At 34.1% G+C, this 20,852-nt stretch overlaps 1 protein-coding gene across 9 annotated transcripts in view; it reads right to left on the bottom strand.

Annotated features, from left to right (window-relative positions):
* The window catches only part of BAZ2B (bromodomain adjacent to zinc finger domain 2B), a 381,771-nt gene that overhangs the window by 276,654 nt on the left and 84,265 nt on the right, over positions 1-20,852 (bottom strand). The window lies entirely within an intron of this gene.

Genomic DNA, 20,852 nt, shown 5'->3' on the forward strand with positions numbered 1-20,852 from the left:
TGAATCAGCAAACATATTATCTTCTATGTTTATTTTTAATGTTACTTTGATTAAATAGATGACCAAATATTATTTCTCAGGTACCCACCATTCTATTTTTATCAAGCCCCGAATCTTCTAACAACTCTCAATTTTGCATTTTCCTAATCATATCCTAAATATAGACTATATAAAACTTTTTACAATATTTTATACTAACCTATCTTTGAGATTTCCCAGAGTGCCTCAAGAAAGCCAAAAAGACTTGTTGCTTCACCTTATAAAAACAGAGGTGTTAGAAAGAATTAGGTTTGTTTTATATGTTACTATTCTAAGAGTCACATGGGAAAAATTGTCAAATCAAAAAAGACACCTATCCTTTCCTAGGTTAAGTCTGTATAGGTAACATGTTATTAATGTAAATATTTCAGAAATTTTGTGGTGTGAGAAGTCCCTGGAGATGTTTCAATGCCCTCACTGTCCATTATATTTTTACCCTCAGGGGAAATGCTGATCAAAACTTTTATGACATATTTACATACCATACCCCAATAGAGAATTTTACTCTCTTCCATTTTCATATTATGAATTAGAGTAACAAATTAACCACAGCCATTAAGTCTCTGTTTTCCACAGAGAGCTTTTGTTTTACTTTGATGTTTTCTTGAAAGCTCTGCCTATAAGCTATAAGCGAGAGTTTGTGTCTTCAACAAAAAACTTTCAGAGTTTGTGGAAAGAATTGTGCCAGGTAGTTGTAACTATTAATACTTCAAAGAATAAAATATCAGTAAGGCTTTTTGGTGACATCTCTCGAACAACTTTCAGACCATCTTTGGACTAAGTAAAAATTTCCAGGACTCTTTTTAGTCTAGAAGCAGAAACGTACATAACAACAGACAGCTAACCCAAGCTCCAGAGAAACAACAACAAAAACTACACACATAGTACTGAATGAACTGACTATAGAAAGTTAATTTGACTGGAATATTGTTGACAATGTTGTAGTGTTCTGTTTTCTTTCTTCTTAAGCTATCTATAACCACAACACTTTAGTAAACTCTGCTTTTGTAAACTAAAATGAAGCTTTAAAAATATTATCTGACTCTTTCTAACCCTTAGAATTCAGAAACTCTTTAGTGAATCACCCTTTCATGGCAGTAGAGATATCTGCACAGATACAGTTAAGAATCTGTCCTCCTCTTTATTAGGATATAATTGGACAAATCTATTAAGCAACCCAAGTTTTGTTACCTAGAGTATCACATTTGAGAACAATGCTCATTTAAACAGGTATTTGTAAGAAACTAAGGTTGGCTTTACTTAAGGATCCAATGCCTAGAGAGCCCTTGCAGGAAACCTGGCCTGGTCCCTGGCTTATAAGGCTCAGCCTTACATGTGATAAGGAAGATCACTTGCTGGCAGGCTAGGAACCTTAAGAAATTTGAGGGATATTTAAGGATACTTCTGTAGGTGAAATCTGGTAGTGTCCTGGGCTTGCTTTCCTAGCCTGAGGAAAGCAAATAACAGTAGCTTTTAAATGTCCTAGCTGAGATTCCCTATGGAAAGTTACAGTCAAGTTAATGTTGTAGCCTTGTAGTTGTACAGTAGTGTACAGGCTCTAGGTTTGCAAAAGCCAACTCAAGGAGGCCTACATGGTTAACTCTTTTTGCACCTGTGAAAATAACCAGCCATACCTTACAATGAGACCAGCTGTTTGGGGATTACTGCTATCACATCACTCCAAAACTCTTGCCGAAACCACTCCTTCTAAACAATTCAAACATAAATACCATACCTCAATATATTTAGGAACCTATGATTATCGGTAACAATGAAGGATATACAAATTAAAATGAAATTATTCCCATTAAGAATACAATGAAAAAAATTCTCAAAGTCCAGCAGCAGTAGTTTAAAATGGTATACGTTTTCTGAGGAGAATTTTTTGGATATGTGAAACGAGCTTTAAAATCTGAATAAGATAGCATCCATTCACATAATCACTGCCAAAAATCCACCAAAAAGGACCAAAATTAGTGAGGGAAATGCCATTATTCAAGAAGCCAGGGAAAATACCAACATTATAAAAAGATTTTTATTTTATACATATATGCCCCAAGAATACAAGGTGTAGATTTTAGGAAATAAGTGAGAATATTCTCAAATACCCTAAGTCGTAACTTGCAGAATTAAAGTTTAGGGACACGAAAGGCCTATAGGAGAAGTGGGAATCACAGAACTCGGGACCCATGTTCACCCAGCAGAAAAACATCATGGGCTACGTTTTGGCCTCATTGTTTTCATTTTCCTCAACCAGTCATTAGGGTTGAAAAGGAGCCATTTTTTTGCAGGTAATGATCAAGTCTGACTAGGCAGACATAAGTAAGCACTGACTCACCATAAAAAACTCATAAACCACAGTATTAGAGTGGCCATTCTCCTCTTCCTGCTGCCCCCTCCCACGGCCCCATTCACAGGTCGGCCAGGATGAAGCAGTAGAACTGCTAAAATCAAAGGCTGACCCTCAAACATAGGATCACAGGTACACCCACAGCACAGATCTCAAGAGATTCAGAGAAAAAGTTCTAGGGGAAAACATATGTGAATTTTATTTTCTGTTGCTCAGGTCACCTTGTTGCTTACCCCAAATATCAAAGGCCATCAATATCTAAACCTCTAGCACAAAATAGAAAACAAAAACCAACCAACCAACTTAAACAACACTAAGGTAAATGAAGAAGGTCATCAAGAATTACCAAGCTTCTCATGCATTTACATAAAATTAAACTTCCTTTCTGAATTTTTTAAGTCTTAATAAAATAGAAATAAATGGATACTTGCTTAATGTGATTTTCATAAACACATATAACAAACCGAAAGCCGCCAAAAAAGCGCCAAAACTAGTGAGGGAAATGCCATCATTAAAGAAGCTAATAGACGATGATACAGTATTTGAAGCATTTCCAAAATCAGGAAGAAATAAGGATGCTCAATGTTAACACTGCTTTGTAGGTACTGACCAACTTTATTCTTTACACAGAAAAATAAAGTTATAAGTACTAGGATCAAAGGCAGCAAAGTTATCTTTATTTGCATAATATAATTATATATCTAGAAAATCCTAGAGAATCAAGTAAAAAATTATTAGAAACAATAAGAGAGTTTTGGGGAAAAAAAGCTGGGAATCCACACCTCACTTCTTTCACTTGAATAGAGTCCATCTATAATAAAATTCAAGAGTAAAGCAAGATTAACCTCGAAGCCATAAACAAAAAGAGTAAAACATTTGTCTTCTAAGTATTTATATTTCTTCCTATACTGAAAACAGCAATCTTGGAAGAAAAATTCCACCATAACTATCAGAAAAGGGAAGAAGGAAGGAGAAGAGGAAAGGAAGAGGAGGATAAAAAAAGAAAAAAAAAAAAGATAACCTAGCAGTGGTGTGCTGGAGCTTACTCATAGTAGCTCACAAGAGCCAACTGTTAAATTTTCAGGAATTTTGTGACCCAGTTGTTAAACATAGTCATTATTAAAAGTTAAATTACATAAACTTACCATTCAATAAATTATATTAAAAATAAGGTAATAAACACTTAAAACTGATCACTCCCTAATTACCTCACTTATTTTATTACATTTTATTATTGCCTATGCTGTTGACATCATTTACATCTACTTTACCAGTTTGGTGTAAATACTATATAATGGTTGTATGACTGCACATCTCATATCTGTTCAGTGGTATTAAGTTGTTGGATTGAAATAGACCATGTTTGGAGTATTACACCAAAGGAAACAACACACACTACAAATCAGGGCTCCCTCCACCAGACATACAAGCCAGTTGTTAACATTTACCAGAATACCAGAATACCGCTGCGTATATGTAAAATATTCATATGCTTTGACACAGCAATTCAATCTCCAGGAATGTATCATAAGGAAATAAATTAGAATATGCAAAAAGGCTTAGGGATGTTTGATGTAATATTATTCCATTATATATTGTAACATATGCTAACCAAAAGCAATTTAAATGTCCCAAACTTAGATAGTTGAATCAATTATGATATGCTGTTTAAAAATATTTAATGACATGAGAAAATGCTCATAATATAATCCAAAAAGAAAATAAAGTGTAAAAAGCAGAATGCAAAACTACATATAACATTGCTATTTTGTAAAATATATATGTATATATTGACATATACATATATACATGCATACATAGAAAAAAGATTGGAAATTAAAACTTTGTTTTATTAAAAAACAGCAAAAAGCCATTTCTGGTTGAAGAATTTCTGATATTTGGAATCTGAACTCTCTGAAATTTCTTTCCACCAAAGCTGCAATCTCACTGGTGTATACATCCACAGATTTTCCAATTCCCTCTAATTACAGAAGTACTCCTTCTCCTAGTTAATGTCAATCAGTCTAACATGGGTCTGGAACCTGTTTCTTCTCATTTCTCAAAGAATTTCTGAATCATATTCCCTGCCGCTATATCTTTATTTTCATTATTAAGAAAGTCATCTTCAAGCCCACATTTCCTTCCTGAACACTTCCCAATCTATTTTTCTTTTCCTTTACAAGAAAGAAAGAAAACCTATCTAAACTCCATGTTTCTATTTCTTCATCTTTAGTCCAAACCATTCCACTGAAACTATTATTGCCAAGGTCACCAGTGTTCTTATTGCTTAATCCAATGGGTTTTTTTGGTTCTTTCTTAGCTGATATCACAAAAGTATTTCACTCCATGCCCACTCCCCTCATTTACACCTTTTAGAGGGGGAGGTTCATCACACTAACTTGCTGTTTCATTTATGAACACTTTCGTTTCACTAAATAAACTGCAACATAAAATAAATTTAAAAAGCAAATAATAGAATTTTGGATATTTGAAAGTTTTATGTTAATACTTTTCTGTGTTTTTCAAAACTGAGAGTATTTTTTAGTAAAAAATATACTTTTAATTTTAAGAAAAGTCATGTTGTACTTCTGAAACTAATATAATGTTATATGTCAATCATACCTCAATTATTTTTTTAGAGTGCTCTTTTTTAAAAAAAAAAAATATTTATTTATTTGGCTATGCCAGGTCTTAGTTGCAGCACACTGGATCTTCTTTTGCCACGTGCGGGATCTTCCTTGCAGCATGCAGGATCTTTTAGTTGCAGCATGCAGGATCTTTAGCTGTGGCATGAGAACCCTTAGTTGTGGCATGCGGGATCTAGTTCCCTGACCAGGGATCAAACCCAGGCCCCCTTCACTGGGAGCACAAAATCTTAGCCACTGGACCACCAAGGAAGCCCCTATACCTCAATTTTTTTAAAAGTTAGAAAATAAACAATAAAATGAATATAAAAAAAGAAAAATCAAAGGGCAAGGAACATGATTAATTGTAAGAAGAAATAACCGGCAAGCTGTAGAGCTGCATTTACAATTTATTTTTATCATAAACAAGCAAACAGCTCAAATATAAGAATTTATTTTTAAAGGTCCAAGTTATATTCTCAAATAGTCTTAATTCAGGTATCTAATAAGAAATAGAATTATTTACCAGGATAACATCCTTACCTGATCAATGAAAATTTATTTTTAATATGTTCAGAACTATCTAATAAAATTAATATTTTTTAGAAAGAGTCCTTTTACAAGAGGTAGAAAAAAAATAATAAAAAATTGACAATGCTTTAAAAAGCTGATCTTTAGTTATCTAGTTTAACATTCCTTATAGCAGAGATTTTGAGGAAATGTAGTATAGATAGTAAGTACTGATGGGAAGTTGGGCCTTAATATGGGCATTAAAAGACAGTTTTCCTAGCAAAAAGGAATGGGGAAGACTTAAATGCCAAAAATAAAATACAGAACTAGTGGTTACCAGTAGAGAGAGGGGGTCAGGCAAGATAGGGGTATCAGATTAAGAGATACAAACTACTATGTATAAAATAAATAAACAACAAGGATATATTGTACAGCACAGGGAAATATAGCTATTATTTTGTAATAGCTTTAGATGGAGTATTATCTATACAAATATTGAATCACTATGTTGTACATCTGAAACTAATATAGTATTGTAAATCAACAATAGTTGAATAAAAAAAAAATTTTTTTTATCCTGAGGAAAAAGAACAAAGTTGGAAGCATAACCATTCCAGACTTCAGACAATACTACAAAGCTACACTAATCAAAACAGTGTGGTATTAGCACAAAAATAGACATATGGATCAGTGGAACAGAACAGAGAGTCCAGAAATAAACCCATACACCTACAGTCAATTAATCTAAGACAAAGGAGGCAAGAATATACAATGGGGAAAAAAAGACAGTCTCTTCAGCAAGTGGTGTTGTGAAAGCTAGACAGCTCCATGTAAATCAATGAAATTAGAACACTTCTTCACACCCTCACACCATATACAAAAATCAACTCAAAATGGTTTAAAGACCTAAATGTAAGACACCATAGAACTCCTAGAAGAGAACATAGGCAAAACATTCTCTGACATAAACTGTAGCAATGTCAGTGCTGATTCTGACTGATTCTTAGGTCAGTCTCCCAAGGCAATAGAAATAAAAGCAAAAATAAACAAATGGGACCTAACCAAACTTAAAAGTTTTTGCACAAAAAAGGAAACCCTAAACAAAACAAAAAGACACCCTACAGATTGGGAGAAAATATTCACAAACCATGCCACCGACAAGGGCTTAATTTCCAAAATACTGTACGAACAACTCATACAACTCAAGATCAAACACACAAACAACCCAATCAAAATATGGGCAGAAGACCTAAATAGACATTTCTCCAAAGAAGACATACAGATGGTCAAGAGGCACACGAAAAGATGCTCAACATCACTAATTATTAGAGAAATGCAAATCAAACCTACAATGAGGTATCATCACTTCACACTGGTCAGAATGGCCATCATCAAAAAGCCTACAAATAATAAATGCTGGAGGTGGTATAGAGAAAAGGGAACCCTCCTACACTGTTGGTTGGAATGTAAATTGGTACAGCCACTGTGGAAAACAGTCTGGAGGTTCCTTAAAAAACTAAATTTAGAGTTACCACAGGATCCAGCAACCCCACTCCTGGGCATATAGCTGGAAAAGATGAAAACTCTTAATTCAAAAAGATACATGCACTTCAATATTCACAGCAGCACTATTTGCAATAGCCAAGATGTGGAAGCAACCCAAGTGCTCATTAACAGACTATTGGTTTAAGAAGATGTAGTTTGTATATAGAATGGAATATTACTCAGCCATAAAAAAAGAAGAAAATATTGCCAGTTGCAGCAACATGGATGGACCTAGAGAATATCATATTAAGTGAAGTAAGTCAGACAGAGAAAGACAAATATGATATGAAACCACTTATATGTGGAATCTTAAAAATAATACAAATGAATCTATATGTAAAACAGAAATAGGTTCACAGACATAGAAAACAAACTATGGTTACCGAAGAGGAAAGGGAGTCGGGGGAGGGATAAATTAGAAGTATGGGAATAACAGATACAAACTACTATATATAAAATAGATAAGCAACAAAGATTTACTGTATGGCCCAGGGAACTATATTCAATATCTTCTAATAACCTATAATGGAAAATAATCTGAAAAAATATATATATATATATAACTGAATCACTGTGCTGTACACCTGAAACTAACAAAATGCTATACATAAACTATACTTCAATTTAAAAAGAAAACTCTGCTTCTCTTCAATCTAAAGATTTATACCTTCATTGAGAAAAATTAGTCCTCCAAAATTTTTTTTTTAAAATAAATAAATAAGATAAAAATATGAGAAGTGACTCTAAAAATTCTGCCAAGGGGGCTTCCCTGGTGGCGCAGTGGTTGAGAGTCCGCCTCCCGATGCAGGGGACACGGGTTCGTGCCCCGGTCCAGGAAGATCCCACATGCCGCAGAGCGGCTGGGCCCGTGAGCCATGGCGTCTGAGCCTGCACGTCCGGAGCCTGTGCTCTGCAACGGGAGAGGCCACAACAGAGAGAGGTCCGCGTACCGGAAAAAAAAAAAAAAAAAAAAAAAGGAAATAAAATGTTTTTTAAAATCTAAAGAACTGACAATTTAATATTTCACATTTCTGTAAATTAAAACATTATTATAAAGCCAAATAATTATAGTAAATATAATTAAAACATACCATTAATATTTAGAAGAATTTACAGTTTATCATAAACATACTAAGATCTCAGTGCAATAACAGGTAAATGTCAAAGACTAACTACAGAAGAGAAATACAACAGGTTAAGACACTGAAAAATGGTCACTCTAATTATTCACAGAAATGCAGATTAAATAAGATACATTTTTTGGGAGTTCCCTGGTGGTCCAGTGGTTATAACTCCGCGCTTTCACTGCCGAGGGTCTGGGTTCAATCCCTGGTCAGGGAACTAAGATCCTGCAAGCCGTGTGGCATGGTCAAAAAAATAAAATAAAAAATAAGGTACAGTTTTTTGCAATGCAATCGGCAAGGGCTAAAAATAATGAATATACCCAATCCAATGAAAGTGGGGTAAATAGGTAAAGTTATGTATTGCTACTGAGATATAAAATCATACAATCCTTGCAAAAGCCAAATTCACAATACATAGATTAAGAGTTTTAAAATATTCCTAGCACTTGACCCAGCAATTGCATTTCTGGGAATTCATGTTATGAAATAACGTCAAACAACAACAAATAAAAGCATTATGAATAAAAAATGTTCATTGAAGCATTATTTATAAAGGTAAGAAGGAAAGAATCTATTTGCACAACAATGTATTCCACCATTAGCACTCAACTGGGGCACAAAGGGAAGAATCTGATAATCTTGTGGGGAGGTAGACAGTTGGGAAGATTTCACAAAAGTAACTCTTCATAAGGATATTAGAAAATAAACAGATTCTATCAAGCAAGAAGAAAAAAAATAATCATTGCATATAGGGAAGATCATATGCAAAATCATGGAGTCATGAAAGTCTACGCTCAGGGATCCATAACATACGGTATGTTGCCTCCTATCTCCCAGTGGCTTTCAGAGAGTGATGTCTGGCAGTGGTATTAATACATACAGAGCTATAAACATAAATGCAAATGAAAAATATTAGGCTAACTGGATGTGATTATTCATCTATACATAATGTGATATACCAGGAGGGAAGTAGAGGGGTTTTAGAAAGCAGATAAGAGTTTGTCTTAAGCTAAACTCATCATGAGATTGTATGATGTATTAGAAAAAATATCTAACCACTGGTGAGCGGTAAGCCACAGTCAATCTCTCTAGTTTTCACTTTCATCGTCTGAAAAGGAGGAAATAAGCGTTCAACTACATCAAATTATTGTTATGGTCATATGAAATTAATTTAAATGTAAGGTAATACAATCTCCTACCTCCCCCAACTAGCCCAACCCCATTCCTTTAAATTATGTACCTCATATCAATCCTTCTGCCCATTCACATTGCTATTAGTCTAGTCATTATCACCTAACATTGGAATTTCTGTAATAAATTACTGATCTTTCTTTTAATAGCCTCTTCTTTCTATAGAGTTAACAGATTTCTTCCAATACAGTTAACAGATTTCTTCCAAATCTATCTTTCTAAAACAACGTTTTAATCATGTCACACCTCTGCTTGAAAATCTATTAGCTAACCCAACCCGCTTTCTAACTTTATCTCCCATGATTTTCAAACAAATTTTAGCTAGGTAGGTTTCCCTCCATCCTCTCCTTTGTTCAGGTTGCTGTTCTAAGCTAAAATATCTACTACTTCCTTCAAAGCCCAACTGAAAAAAAAAAAAAAAAAAAGGCCAACTGAAGTTTCACCATTCCCTGAACCCTTTTAAATCCAAAGCAATTTTTTTTTAACATTTTGGGGACAGGAATACTTAAGCATATAAACTATCTCAAACCATGCAACCTTCATATACAGTAGAAACTCATCTTACTGGTGGACTGGGGAGTGTGGTAGGTTCTATTCAGTAGGTTGTATTAAAATATAATAAAAAATATCACCTTAAATCAACCATACTCCAATATTATTACAATTTTAAATATATATCATTGACATGGACCACACTGAAGACAGATTATACTGTTCCTCATAAGTCCAACACAGCCAGTTTTACCACCAACAATAAAGCAGATGCAATTTATGTAACTGAGCTCAGGATACCCATAGCTAGCCTGCATTTAGAAGCTATGATGATATACAAAAAACATTTATATTAAGACATAAGAGCCACATTTACTGCAAGATGCCCCACTGTGAGAGTTACTCAGGAACAGAGAGCACCGGACATGTATCCCACTTGGAGCATAAGTTCACTAAGTCAATGATGGCTATTGAAATTGTTTTTCGGGACTTCCCTGGTGGCGCAGTGGTTAAGAATCCGCCTGCCAATGCAGGGAACACGGGTTCAATCCCTGGTCCGGGAAGAGCCCACATGCCACAGAGCAACTAAGCCCCAGCACCACAACTACTGAAGCCCGCACGCCTAGAGCCGGTGCTCCACAAGAGAAGCCACCGCAATGAAAAGCCTGCACGCCGCAACTGAAGAGTAGCCCCTGCTCACCACAACTAGAGAAAGCCTGCGCACAGCAATGAAGACCCAATGCAGCCAAAAATTAATTAATTAATTTTAAAAAGAAATTGTTTTTCCTTTCCTACCCCAAACTGTTTTCCTGACATAAATAATTGAATTTCTAATACAAAAATCACAAAAGATGAGACTTTCTGTACATCCTTTCTATGTAAATTATTAACTCCTTGAGCATATTATAGACAATACATTTTATTTCTGGGCACCTTGAATTGTTTCTAGTTATTAAAAAATAGATGCTGACCCGTTTCTCGTTCGCAATTTAACTAACAATTTATTTAACTAATCACTGCTGCCTAATACAGAACTATTAACATATCACAACAGTACTAAACATGAGGAACTAGTTAAGTGATTGTTTCCATGGGTGGCTACAGGATTATTTTTTGCTCACTTGTGAAGCACTAGGATTACAAATACAGAAAAAAACATTCATTTTTACCCAGGCCCATATACTTAATTTAGTTGTATCTCTGGACTTCAGCTGCAACATATCAGATGCTCCCTCCTAAGAATAAAATATTTGCAATAAATTACCAAAAATGACCTATTTCACAAACGGTGTTTCACATTAAAATGAAAAAGGTCAAATTCAAGGTACTATGTCATAGAACAACACTTCATTTAAAACAAAAACAGGGAAATTCGGGTCACATTCTCTTTAGCTCTTCCCCTCCTCCCCCCAGCATGCCTTGCTCCTCCCCTCCCATTTCACACTTAGTACAAAAGCATTTACATATTCTTTAAACCAATTCTTCTCTTTTATGAGTTTTGGCAAGTACATCTCCTTCTGGAGAGGGAAGGGGAAGGAGCTTTTACCTAACTGGCCAAAGTTATTACATGTTCTCTTCCTGGACAAACTATCTCACTGTTTACACAGCCCTTCCCTAACCCGTCAACTTCCTACTTCAAAATCCCAAGGTATGATTATAGATAAGAGTTATTTTCTCAACAACTGCTAAAAATATTAATAAGAACGCACAGGAATTTTAATGCTAAGGTACTTAGACCAGAATGAAGAAAATCTCGATACTTTCCAAGAGGATTAAATTACGTAATAGTGCTACACTCCTCTTGACTCCATTTAAAAGCCTTCTTTAAAACTGTCTCCTCTTTTTGTTGTTGTTACTGCCTACCCTCAACATTTCCTTTAGCTCTGCAGTACCCTTCTTTTAAAATAGATTTGACCCACAATCTCTGTTACTGTTGCCTTGCAGACCCTATTTCTTCCATTATGCTACACTAATAACCCATAAAAGGAGAAATACATTATCCTGTGACTTACAGGCTGCTCCCTAATTTTTTCAGATGCACAAGATAGGCTTTGCTCCTTCTTACATCACCGTAATGTTTTTTTTGTTAACAATGACCCTTTTCCCAAGGAAGTCCAGAAGTTATGTTTCAACAACCATGTCATCATGGAAACCAGAAAAGATAATAAGTATGGCTTCTCTCTAAACTCAGATACTAGATAGCCTTCTATTTCCAATCATTTTCACATTTCATTTACTCAAAACTCATCATCATCAAGATTAAGAAATGATTACATAAAAGTTTTAAGGTTTTCTTCTAACACATCCCTTCAGGTAAATGTTCATCACAATATTGCAAATAAGGAAAATGAATAAGCTTCATTATCTTAGTACAGCAACAATGAAGTATGGAAAAGTCTAATCAATGAAAATTATGACACTTTCTTGTACATTTGTCTTTGAATATTTTTAAATCTTTCCTTTTCATATTTTCTATTCTTCGTGGAATTTCTATTATAAGTGAAATTCAGTACTGATGTAATTTAAAGGGCTTATACATTCGGTTGCTTTTTGTCCTTATGGATATTCCCATTATTGACAGTGCAGCCAGTATGTCTGTCTGTCTTCATTCATCCAAAGGAACTAAAAGAAGTAAAAGTGTTTGAGTCAGAAGACATCAAACCCCCTTGGAAAGCTAGTTCGTCATCATCAAATCTAAAAAAAGGGAAACAGAGGTGATGTCCTCTTTGCTCAATGTTCTTAGTAGGTATGACCGTGCATTAGGTTTCAAGAAAAAACATTTATAGAAGCATAGGAATATAATGAGGGAGAAGAAAGTGGTTCTGGTTAATCTTACGTTAAGCACAATATCTGAATAACTCTGACCAGAAAGGGCAGTTTTGTCAGTTATAACCTGGCTTCCACAAACAACAATCCTATCATTGAAATGGATGATTTGAAACTGATCAACCCACCTTCTCCAGAGAAAGCCAAGCAGCAGACTTTTAAAGCAATGGAGGAAAAGTAGGACCCCATAACATTTTCTCTTCCTTCTGGGGTGACCTCAAAAAGGCTGCATAACCACTCCAGATGCCCAGTAGATCTAGCCTGAATTAATTTGTTCTAGAGGGGGCTCAGGCTGTCCTATTTTAGTTGCATTCTTTCTTCCAGATCTCTGAATATTCAGTTTATTCATTCTTCTTGGTCTAATTCAAAGCTGCCTAAACCAAAGAGCCTTTTCTAATGATTCCGAACAAAAGTCATCTCTCGCCTACTCTGAGCTTTCACAAACTTTTTTCCACGAGTATGCCTGAAGACAGCATTCAGTACAAACTTGATGAATGCAGGTAGCTGCCCTCCTTTTCCCCTATTATTAGTGCTAGAACAATAAAAGTGTATCAAATACCTGTGGTTCTCCTGTAGTTGTGGTTATTGAGTCAATTCAGTTTTCAAGTACTGGCTAAATTTTCTACTGTTTTGTTAGGTTACTAATATTTTAAAAATTGAATCCATTAACTCACTTTTCTTTTTATCTAAATATAATTATCTGTTATAATGAGAACCAGAAAAGGTAGACAAATAAAATCCTAAGCCTTCATTTTGGTGAAAATCTAAGGACTCCTCTCCATCTGATCTACCAAGAACTGGGGGAGGAAGCAAAACCAGACTCATTTGAAATTTACTTCCTTTTATTTCCTCAGCTTATTCTGTGTTAAGATGCTAAAGAGCAGAGAAATAACTGAAAGGCCAATCGTCAAAAGGGAGAGAAAAAAAGGGCATGGAATAATTCACAAAATGACTAATGCAACCTCCAATAATGGCAAATTAACTATATATATATATATATATATATATATAAAAGTTATTGCAAAACTTTGTCCTTTAATAACCTTTGAATTTATTATTTAAAAAATGTACAGCCTACTGTCAGCTGGATTAAATTTGGCCATATATTCTGTGATATTACCAACATATCCAGCCATTTGTGAAGCCAAGAAACAGTAAAATGCACTCTTAGGACTGGTACTCAACCTTGAAGTGCTGAAAGCTACTTCATCATCTAGTGTAGGGACAAACACATGCATGCACATGTGAACCTAACACTATGCTGTGTGGAAAGCTTGATATAATCACCACACCACTGTAAATCACTCAGGCATCCACTTACTTTAACATACACAAATCAAGGCAGAGCTCCCTGTGATTCCTACCAGAATATCTGAAATCACATTTAACATTTTCTCCTCCTACTCTTCTCACTTGGGATAAGTGATTTTCTTTTCAGTGTGAAAACTTGGGATGTAGTGGTTTTCTCCTCTTTTCAGTCACTACTAGGCAGCACAACATACAGGACACTATTATAGCTGGACTAGCTTACACATGTCATTTCAATACTGTAACTGTATAGCTGTGCTTTATATTCCAGAAGTGACCCAAAAAGCAGAAGAGACTCCTCATTAGATTCCTTCTAAAAATTCTGAATAGCTTTATAGTTTTAGGATTAGCATTATTCTAATCCAATTGTAATGTCTTGTTGATTTTCCTTTCTATCTTGCCTTATACCACTCAAAATTAAAAGTACTGTCATTTTACTACATATTAGATGAAACTGTTTTACATGCTAATTAATCACAATTTATTGTGATTACATTATATTATATATTTATTGTGATATATATTTATGTGTGTATTATTTATATTTATGTGTGTATTATATATTTATTGTGATATATATTTATTGTGATCACATTATTATATAATAATATATATAACATATATATATTATTATATATATTATTATAATCACAATATATTAAAACTATACATAACTAGTAAAATATAATTAACAATATTTTCATATCAAAGATAATTTGATTATTCATCTATGGACAAAATCATAAAACATATTTTCCAAAAATTACAATGGTTGTACAATCTAGGTTGGTTTTGGGCCAAGATGAGACATATAATGAGTAATACATTATTGACCTTTTACATTTGGTTCCTTCAAAGCTTCTTCATTTTATTCAGCATTTAGTTTAAATATTTAAAATTGAAGCTGTTCTATGTTGCAAACACAGCTAAAATGAAGAGCTTCTGTAGCAGCAGTGACCAGATTTTAAATGCAGGTAGATCAATAAAAAAAAAAAAAAAAAAAATCCACCAAGCACAGGCTCCATGTGTGAGTGGAATGGTTTATAATAGCTTGCAAATGACTATGTGCTTGCTGTAACCAGCTGTTCTTAAATTATGAATATGCAACCAATTCATGTTAAAGCCAAATCCCAGCACTATTTCTACAGAGAAATCCCAGTAGTTTTGCTTGTTCTACATGTTAGCTCTGTTAAGGATACAAATAGCAGTAAGCTTCTGAACAAATAGGACCAAACTATTGGCATTTCATGCACTGGGTCCATTATCACAGCAGGGGATGTCAATCATTGGTACATTCCTATAACAGCTCAGGCAATATAACAATGATCTCGTATGAAAAAAAATCAAAATCTCTGCAGCAAACTCAAAGTCCTTCTGACAACCTAATGTTTTCTTACTTCGGCCAATCAGATTGTCAGACCTGACCTACTAGAAGACTTGCATCAAGCTTGAAACATTTAAAAACATCAATCATAAAAACAAAGACAGGACACTGAATTATACAGTATTAACCTCCAGGGTTTGCATACAAAGACCTTAGATTTATTTATGTCCCAGCGAGTTAAGAGCTTCAGGACACCGTTCTTTACACCAAACTGACTGCCAATTTGATGAACCTCTCTGCCCTCAGCAGGAGTGCACCGTCTTTGATTAATGAGTGCATGCTTGTGGAAAAGTGTTAAGAGGAGAAAACAGAGGAAAAACACACAATTATGTCTACACATAGCTGAAGTACAATAATTATCTTCAAACAAAATGCTCCTTTTTCCTTACATACACATGCATACGTGTGCATACATAAAGTTAGTAAAGGTTCTGATCTATGTATTACCTTCATTATTACTGTTATCGCTAACATTTAATTTTTATTTGAAAGGCATTAAAAAAACCAAAGTACAAGCCAAATGTCATAAATTATAAAAACAACTTTTCAAAGCATTAATTTATTTCTAAAAACACCTTATCTTACATAGTAAATTCTAAATGTGGGATAAAAACTGTACTTACTTTCACCTCATATTCTTATAAGAGCTATTCATTTAAAAAGCTCAATGTTTAACTTAAAATATCAGTTCTCTTAGATATGTTACATCTCAAACTATGTTATGACTTGCCACAAATCACAAAGCATTCAAAACACATTTGAAAGTCATGTAAATTCGTTTTAGTTTAAGCTCCATATGTAATTGTAAATCAATCAAATATATTTATTGTTCATAATTCCAAAGTTAATAGAGTCAACAGAAAAACTTATGAATGAAAGTTTAAACTTTTTATGACTCTTCTGTTTAGAACTGCTTTCCTTTAAGAAACCCAATGTGGAAAAACTCCTACTTAAATTACGGGATGCTTATTTGCACTACAATTAAAATTACATCATCTCTAAAACTGAGCTAAGCATTGAGATTCCTTTAAAAAAAGCTTACATTTAATATACAACTCAATTTACCATTTAGTTTATATGAATATCTGACATGACACAAATATTTTATGAGTAAATATATTTCTCAAAAATTGAATCATAGGCTAAGGTAACAGAATAATTTCAAGAAACTGCATGGTGATTATATTAAAAGGTTATATAAAAGCATTATTATCCAAATATAAATTTTACCTTTAGTCTCAGTAATGTATGATCTATTTAAAAGAAAAGCATGTTCAGAAAACTTATTATTTCAGGAAATCATAATTCTGAAATCACTCAGCAGTGTATTATAAGTGTTTAAATTTGTTTATATTGTATAAGAAGTCCTTTTAATGGGATTTACCTCAGCAAATTATCTATTCTAATTATCAATTTCATTTTAAGAATTTTTTAAAAGCAAACTTTTAAGTATGTTATAAATGTCAAGCTCTTTGAAAAATTGTTAGTGTACTTAAAGATTTTAAAATTAAAAATCAATAAATATTACAACTAGAAAATATCTCTTAACAGTGATAAGCTACGTTTTATCCTTAAACTTATCACCCTTACGTTTTTTTTACACAAATTTTTTTAAATGTGTTTTTTTCTGTTGAGATTATCACTCTAAATTCTCCTTTCCGATCTCCTCTCCCACCAAAAAAAAAAGCAAGTAATTAGAAAAAGTAGAAAACACTTCGGCATCAATGGTGATCTGACATCATTTTAGTACCACAGTATGATAGTTGAAACTACCAATAAAAGTTACTAGTACAATAAAAATATAATTTCAAATTTTAAAATCATTTAATGGCTAATAGTCAATTATTTAGTGATATTTTACCTCCTTATAAAGAAAAGTAAACCCCAAATTGCCCTTTTCCTCAATAATTCTTTTCTCCTCTGATTATCTTCTGCAACAAAAGTTTAAAGAAATGTTTATTCAAACAAGTCAACATTTATTAAATAAAGCACAGTATTTTTAAAACCTTATGATATAAAATATTTAATTAAATACAAGCAAAAACTTCTTAAAATACCTCGCTAGGTAATTGAATTAATCCCTCAGAATATCAAGTTTATTAAAAATCATTAAACCTTGATGATGTAATTTCATCTAGGGGTCAAAATCCCCACATTACTTTGTGCTAAATCATACCTTCTTTTGGTGGTTCTAGCTAGGACTAGGTCAAAAACCCAAAAACTACAACTTAAAAGCTTTCTTTGAGAAACCTTTAAACCTAAAAGTAATCAAGTTCTAATGCATACTTTCACTAATTCAAGGAGATAAGACAAAAAACTGAACTTTCATGCAACTGTGATATCCTACATCTTGTATAGTAACACAAAAGTAGCAACAAAGACATTAACAATTGCAGTTCGAGCTGGGAGTGACTGTTCTGTTTCAATTCAATGACACCACTAATGGCTTCTTAGCAGCTCCATGAAATCAACCAGCTGTCAAGTTGATGCATCAGAAGGAACAGTTATGCACTCCCATAAGAAAAAGCAACACATCAGGATGTTTGGCAAAACATCTGCTCCTTTACACTGCAGTTCTATAATAAACATGCAAACAAAGAAATGGGAGAAAGGGCAACAGAATTAAAATTCCAAGGTTTCCATTACAGTCTCATATGCATTTTAAATAAATGGCTTATAAAAATAAAAACAAATTTCTGCCAAATTGAATACTTTTATTTTAAATCTTTTGAAACTGCAAAATATAATTACTCAGATTCTTCTAGAAAGGCAAAACCTACACACAAATCTTTCCATTTTTAAAACTGAGAGTAAACTATAGTTACCAAGTAAAACCTTATTATTGTTATGCACAAACCCAAAAATTAATACTAAAATATACCCTTCTTTCATTTAATATGTGTTTAGTAACTTATGCCAACAGTACTCTATTAAATGCATTTACAAGACTGCAGAGTCTAAAAATATTTTTCAGTAGTGTTTGAAAGAGTAAATGCTGCTACACAGTTCAGCCCTAGTTTAACATATAATAACAGTAAATATACTATTCTCTGTATTTCAAAATATATATCTACTCCTACTTCTCTCCAAACCATTATATGAGTACAACAATATTAAGTTCTTATAAATAACTTCCTGTTTTAAAGCATACAATTGTATTTTCTAAAAAAAAGAAAAACTCTTGTCATCACAGGCTTAAAATAATTTTATATTCAACAATTCGTTTCAAACATTTGTAAAATCTTACTTTTTTCTTTCTGAAACTTGCAAGCACCTCAATGTGTCTAAGTTATTGATTATGCAGCACAGTGACAATATGTACAGTGTTTACAATAGGTGTGAGACATCAAATGTACTTAACTAACATTTTCTTAAACTGCTTATCCTCTGTTGCTTGCCATTTATAATCTGCCAAATCTTCTAGTCCTTTGTTGCATGTATAATTTAGAACCATCTGTTCTATGTGCTTTTAACTATTTAAACATTTTTCACCTACCTACAATTCACATAAATGGCAGGCTCAATTCAGTCAAGCTTTCTATATAGCGTTTTACATAAAGCAAATCCCTAAATAAATAACATAGCAGAAAACACCAAATATGACTGCTACAGAGATAAAAGCATACCACATACAACATAAGTTTTTATGTGTTAGACAAACCTTTTCAATGTACTCAGAAATGTTTCTATTAGCTTTTTTTGAGTTAACTGTAGTCAATGTTTTTCCCCAACCCAGAAGACAAAGAGAATGCAAATTAAATAGACAGTTTCATGTCCTTGTTAGAAGAGAAGTAAATATGCTGACTGAAAATGACTACAGCAGACAGAATTCCACTTTCCCATTCAATTTACAGTGCCTCTTATTTATATACCAGTCAGTGTATCATTAAGTTTGATCATGTGACCAACCGAACTTTAGTGAGGTGAAAAACTATTTTAGACAAGCAAATTAAAACGCCAGTTTTACTGTTTATCTTTTCATAATGGTTGACAAAGGGCATAACTTGAGATTATAGAATATATTTTAAAATCTATTCTGCCTTTTAAATACTAACTACATTTTCACCAATAGTTTTACTTAATACTGCTACTAAATTTTTAAAGTATCCAGTATCTCCAGGTATTTTCAGTAGTTGTACCTTTTCAAATGTAAAGGCATATGTAAAATATATAAGTTAATTACAAAAGGGGATCTAAGTCATCTAAAATAAGTATACGTAAATATTAACCAAGCTGATTAAAGACAAATCCACAGAAGAGAGTGGAGTAAATAAGAAAGGAAACATGTTAATTAAAAATAACATTCAAATCCTTTAAAGAAACATGCAGACAAAAGCTAAGTGAATACCAAAGGACACTATAAAAGTTACCACCATTTTTCTGCACATAATTTTCCACCTGTTACCAAAACATAAAATGTGCAGAAACTGAGGGCTCACTTTGAGAGAACACAAAAATAAGGAGCACAGCTTATCGTCAGCCTGTTAAGTTACATGGTCCTTTACATGGTCGCTTAAAACAGGAAAAAAATTAAGCGAAAAATTTACTCCTGGGAAAATTTCTCCATAAAGTTTACATGACGTCACTGGACCCCCTGAACATTCCCTAAACTTTGTCTTACCCAGACACACTTTTCGACTTTCTAAGGCTTCTTTCCATTCCTTAAAAAATAAGAAAAAAAAAAAAAAGAGGGACTTGGGAATAAAAATTGCCCAAGATGGCGAAACGCTTGTTGTTTAGAGGGCAGAGGGAAAAAATGGAGGATATTGTAATATACACAAAGGGATAAATTTCAACAACTCGGCCAAGGACTGCAGCTGCTTCTCTCTTTATAAGGAAGCAACACACAAAAGATAAATACAGAGGGAGAGAAAAGAAGAGAAAATCTCCCAAACAGCAGGGCCAGCTCTGACTCTCCGAACACTTCCTTCCTTTCCCAAGTCCCAATTCTAGGGTTCGTGGAACTACTTTAAGAGGAGAGGAGCCGCGAAAGGGAAGGGGGGAGGGGGAGCAACAAGAACACTAGAAGACCGAAGAAGAGTTGAGAGCAGGGGGCAGCTCCCGGGGAAGAACTGCTGGGAGACAGACATTACTGTCGGAAAAGCTATGCTCCTCTAATCCTCTGCGTACTGAAACAGACCTTCACAGGTATCCAGATCTTTTCCCAGTCCCACCTGCACCCCCCCCAGCTCACTTTCCGTAAACTCCTGAGCTCCAAGCTACTACAGGAGAGAGAGCAAAAGAGGCCCGAATCGGGGGGGGGGGGGGGGTGTAGCAGGCGCAGCTAAGCAGTCCTACAGGGAAGAGGGGGCGGAGGCAAAAAAGGGCAGCAGTAGGCGGACGGGGGGGGTGTATCTTGAAACTACCCCGGCGGGGATGGGGGGAGCAGCGGCTATTCCCGGGTAGGAACGGCGATCGCAACAGTGCCAGAGGTTGTTTTTTTTGAGAAGCCAAACTGT

Source organism: Leucopleurus acutus (genome assembly GCF_964270905.1).
Source record: "Leucopleurus acutus genome assembly, chromosome: 6".
NCBI classification, from domain to species: domain Eukaryota; kingdom Metazoa; phylum Chordata; class Mammalia; order Artiodactyla; family Delphinidae; genus Leucopleurus; species Leucopleurus acutus.